This window comes from Arachis hypogaea, chromosome 10 (genome assembly GCF_003086295.3).
Source record: "Arachis hypogaea cultivar Tifrunner chromosome 10, arahy.Tifrunner.gnm2.J5K5, whole genome shotgun sequence".
Classification (NCBI taxonomy): domain Eukaryota; kingdom Viridiplantae; phylum Streptophyta; class Magnoliopsida; order Fabales; family Fabaceae; genus Arachis; species Arachis hypogaea.
The window spans coordinates 31883497-31889053 of record NC_092045.1 but is presented as its reverse complement, the minus strand read 5'-3'; the positions used below and the strand labels follow the sequence as shown (position 1 = coordinate 31889053).

The following is a 5557-nucleotide window of genomic DNA, read 5'->3' as shown; positions in this document are numbered from 1 at the left end:
GCGTTTAACGCCAGGATGGTGGGAGGAGGTACAATTTCGTTTTTCTTTGCAATTCTTCAAAATTTTTATGTTTCAATTCATGATTTCTTGCATAAACATATTTTAAATTATCACTTTCAATTCCAAAAGTTTTTATCCTAATTTCTAAAATCCAATGATTGCAAATGTTTTAGATTTATCTTAACCCAAAAGAACAAATGGCTTTCCAATTCAATCCATCATCTTTTCAAATTTGTTTTCAACACATCAATTATCTTTTAGAATCTTTTTCAAAATTAAATTTCAAATCTATCTTTTAAATTATTATTCATATCTTTTTCTTTTCAAAATTATATCTTTTTCTAATCATATCTTTTAAAATCATATCTTCTATTTTATCTCTTTCTTATTTTTTTCGAAAATTCCCCACCCCCCTCCATATATATTGTGTTCGGCGTCCCCTCACCATCACCATTCCACAATTGCTCTCCTTCTATCCCTCTTCTTTCTTCTCCTTTGCTTGGGGACAAGCAAAACTCTAAGTTTGGTGTGCTTATCCGTGATCACAAAAACATACTCACTTAAGATCATGGCTCCTAAAGGAAAGCAAACCGCCCCAAGAGGGAAGAAAGAAAGCGCTCCAAAGCCACTTTGGAATCAAGGGAAGTTCTTAACTAAAGAACATTCAGACCATTACTACAAGATAATGAGTCACAGATCAGTGATCCCGGAAGTCAGATTTGATCTGAAAGAAGATGAATATCCGGAGATCCAAGAGCAAATTCGAAACAGGAATTGGGAAATTCTGGCCAATCCTGAAACGAAAGTGGGGAAGAACATGGTTCAGGAATTTTATGCTAATCTATGGCAGACAGAAAGGCAAAGAATCATTGGAGCTGCTCTCTTTGACCATAAGACCCTAGTCAGAGGGAAGATCATTCATACCAATTCTGACAGGATCAGGGAGATATTCAAGATTCCTCAACTAAAAGATGACCCAGACTCCTTTAATAGGAGAATGATGAGGGTCAATAAAGGGCTGGACAAGGTTCTGGAGGACATATGCATCCCTGGAGCCAAGTGGACTACCAGTACAACTGGCATCCCAGTTCAACTCAAAAGAGAAGATTTAAAACCAGTAGCTAGAGGCTGGCTGGATTTCATTAGTCGTTCCATATTGCCCACCAGCAACCATTCTGAAATTACCATCAAAAGAGCTGTCATGATTCACTGCATCATGTTGGGAAAAGAAGTGGAAGTCCATCAGCTGATCTCCTGTGAGCTATATAAAATAGCAAACAGGAATTCTAAGGACGCCAAATTGGCTTATCCAAGCCTAATTTCTATGCTTTGCAAAGATGCTGGAGTAAAGATGGGAATAACTGAATATATCCCAATTGAAAAGCCCATTACTGGAACATCAATGATCAGGCAACAGCAACAAGAGGATCCTGCCAGAAGGAGAGCACAAGAAGCCCTCCCAGAACTGCCCCAATTCGAATATTGGGAACAACTTGAGGCTTCTATTTCCAGATTGCAAGAAGCTATGGATCAAATAAAGGAAGAACAGAATAATCAAGGTAGCATGATTTGCAAACTGCTCAAAGAACAAGAAGAGCAAGGGCGTGATATATGGGAGCTGAAGCGCCAAAAATTAATCCTTGAACCACACCCCAAAGAATTAGAGGAGCATCCACTCCTCAAAACAACAGGTTGCTGAGTTCCAATTTTTCTGTTTTAACTTAGTAATAATTATTCCTTTCAGAAATTGACCTTAGAAGATATTTAGTAGTAATTAGTATGTCTATTTTGATTTTATTTCCAATTAAGTTATAATTTATTTTTCTCATCATCATTAGGCATGAATAAAGTAGTAGATTTTCTTTTAGAATAAAGAAGTAATTTATATTTTTCGAGTTCTTAATAAATAAAATTATAATTAATTATATGTGGTGGCAATACTTTTTGTTCTCTGAATGAATGCTTGAACAGTGCATAATATGTACTTTGAATTTGATGAATATTGGCTCCTGAAAGGATGAGGAACACGAAAAATATTGTTGATGATCTGAAAAATCATGAAATTGATTCTCGAAGCAAGAAAAAGCAGTAAAAAAAAAAAACACAATATTCACAAGCCATGGGCACTAGCCAAGAATAAAAAGGATCCAAGGCTTTGAGCATCAATGGATAGGAGGGCCCAAGGAAATAAAATCCAGGCCTAAGCGGCTAAACCAAGCTGTCCCTAACCATGTGCTTGTGTCATGAAGGTCCAAGTGAGAAGCTTGAGACTGAGTGGTTAAGGTCGTGATCCAAAGCAAAAGAGTGTGCTTAAGAGCTCTGGACACCACTGACTGGGGACTCTAGCAAAGCTGAGTCATAATCTGAAAAGGTTCACCCAGTTATGTGTCTGTGGCATTTATGTATCTGGTGGTAATACTGGAAGACAAAGTGCTTAGGGCCACAGCCAAGACTCATAAAATAACTGTGTTCAAGAATCAACATACTACACTAGGAGAGTCAACAATACTATCTGAATTCTGAGTTCCTAAGGATGCCAATCATTCTGAAAATTTAAAGATACAGGGAGATGCCAAAACTATTCAGAGACAAAAAGCTACAAGCCCCGCTCATCTAATAAGAATCTGAGCCTCATTTAAAACTCGAGAATATTATTATTTCTTTATTTCTGTTAGAACCTATTTTATTCATCTAGTTGCTTGAGGACAAGCAACAGTTTAAGTTTGGTGTTGTGATGAGCGGATATTTTATACGCTTTTTGGGGGTAATTTCATGTAGATTTTAGCATGTTTCAGTTAGTTTTTAGTAAAATAATATTAGTTTTTAGGCAAAAATCATATTTCTGGACTTTACTATGAGTTTGTGTGTTTTTCTGTGATTTCAGGTATTTTCTGGCTGAAATTGAGGGAGCTGAGCAAAAATCTGACTTAGGCTGAAAAAGGACTGCTGATGCTGTTGGATCCTGACCTCCCTGCACTCGAAATGGATTTTCTGGAGCTACAGGAGTCCAATTGGCGCGCTCTCAACGGCGTTGGAAAGTAGACATCCATAGCTTTCCAGAAATATATAATAGTTCATACTTTGCGCAAGAATAGACGACGTAACTTGGAGTTAAACGCCAAGTTCATGCTGCTGTCTGGAGTTAAACGCCAGAAAAACGTCATTATCCGGAGTTGAACGCCCAAAACACGTCATAACCTGAAGTTTGACGCCAAGAAAGGCCTCTACACGTGGAAAGCTTTAGTCTCAGCCCCAGCACACACCACGTGGGCCCCAGAAGTGGATTTCTGCACCAATTATCTTAGTTTATTCATTTTCTGTAAACCTAGGTTACTAGTTTACTATTTAAACAACCTTTACAGACATTTCTTGTACCTCATGACATTTTCATATCTGAATTACATACTTTTGACGGCATGAGTCCCTAAAATCCATTGTTGGGGGTGAGGAGCTCTGCAGCGTCTCGATGATTTAATACAATTCCTTTGTTTTCCATTCGAACACGCTTGTTCTTATCTAAGATGTTTATTCGCGCTTAACTGTGGAGAAGGTGATGATCCGTGACACTCATCACCTTCCTCAATCCATGAACGTGTGCCTGACAACCACCTCCGTTCTACATCAGATTGAATGAATATCTCCTAGATTCCCCAACAGAATCTTCGTGGTATAAGCCGGATTGATGACAGCATTCATGAGAATCCGGAAAGTCTAAACCTTGTCTGTGGTATTCTGAGTAGGATTCCGGGATTGAATGACTGTGATGTGCTTCAAACTTTAACCTGCTGGGCGTTAGTGACAGACGCAAAAGAGTGATTCTATTCCAGTAGGAGCGGGAACCAACCGGTGATTAGCCGTACTGTGACAGAGTGCGTGAGCATAGTTTTCACTGCGAGGATGGGAAGTAGCCACTAACAACGGTGACACCCTACATAGAGCTTGCCATGGAAGGAACCTGCGTGTGAGAAGAGGATTTCAAGGAAGAGTAGAAGTCAGAGGACAAAGCATCTCCAAAACTCCAACATATTCCCCAGTACTGCAAATCAAAGTAACATTGTTCCCTCTTTTATTTTTATAATCAAACTCAGTGATTTTACTTTTAATCCAAATAATCCTATTGACATCCTGACTAAGATTAATAAAATAAATATTGATTGCTTCAAACCAATAATCTCTGTGGATTCGACCCTTACTCACGTAAGGTATTACTTGGACGACCCAGTACACTTGCTGGTTAGTTGAACGAAATTGATCTTGGACCAGGCTCTATTATCATATTCTATAAAGAGATACAATTTCGTCCACCAGTAACCTTTCAGAAACATTAGAATAAGAGAAGGAGATGGCAGCCAAAAATAATAATAATGCAAGGAGAATGCTTGGTGACTTCACAAAGCCAACGTCCAAATTTGATGGAAGAAGCATCTCCATTCCTGCCATTGGAGCCAATAATTTTGAGCTGAAACCTCAGCTAGTTGCCTTGATGCAACAAAACTGCAAGTTTTATGGACTTCCATCTGAAGATCCTTATCAGTTTTTAACTGAGTTCTTGCAAATCTGTGAGACTGTAAAGACGAATGGAGTTGATCCTGAAGTCTACAGACTCATGCTTTTCCCTTTTGCTGTAAGAGACAGAGCTAGAATATGGTTAGATTCACAACCCAAGGATAGCATGGACTCCTGGGATAAGCTGGTCACTGCCTTCTTGGATAAATTCTTTCCTCCTCAAAAGCTGAGCAAGCTGAGAGTGGATATTCAAACCTTCAAACAAAAAGATGGTGAATCCCTCTATGAAGCTTGGGAAAGATACAAGCAGCTGACCAAAAGATGTCCATCTGACATGTTTTCAGAATGGACCATATTAGATATATTCTATTATGGCCTGTCTGAATTTTCAAAAATGTCACTGGACCATTCTGCAGGTGGATCTATTCACCTAAAGAAAACGCCTGAAGAAGCTCAACAACTCATTGACATGGTTGCAAACAACCAATTCATGTACACTTCTGAGAGAAATTCTATGAATAATGGGATACCTCAGAAGAAAGGAGTTCTTGAAATTGATGCTCTGAATGCCATATTGGCTCAGAACAAAGTGTTGACTCAACAGGTCAACATGATCTCTCAAAGTCTGAATGGATGGCAACATGCATCCAACAGTACTAAAGAGGCAGCTTCTGAAGAAGCTTATGATCCTGAGAACCCTGCCATGGCAGAGGTTAATTACATGGGTGAACCTTATGGAAACACCTATAACTCATCATGGAGAAATCATCCAAATTTCTCATGGAAGGATCAACAAAAGCCTCAACAAGGCTTTAACAATGGTGGACGCAATAGGCTAAGCAATAGCAAGCCGTTTCCATCATCTTCTCAGCAACAGACAGAGAATTCTGAACAAAACACTTCTAATTTAGCCAATCTAGTCTCTGATCTGTCAAAGGCCACTTTCAGTTTCATGAGTGAAACAAGATCCTCCATCAGAAATCTGGAGGCACAAGTGGGCCAGGTGAGTAAGAAAATCATTGAAACTCCTCCCAGTATTCTCCCAAGCAAT

At 38.9% G+C, this 5557-nt stretch overlaps 1 non-coding gene across 1 annotated transcript; it reads right to left on the bottom strand.

The window, feature by feature from the left end:
• Nucleotides 1-4738: 4738 nt before the first annotated feature.
• LOC112719421 (small nucleolar RNA R71) lies at nucleotides 4739-4842 on the bottom strand. Its single transcript, XR_003161724.1, has one exon. It is a non-coding gene; the product is annotated as a small nucleolar RNA R71 (small nucleolar RNA).
• Nucleotides 4843-5557: the final 715 nt, after the last annotated feature.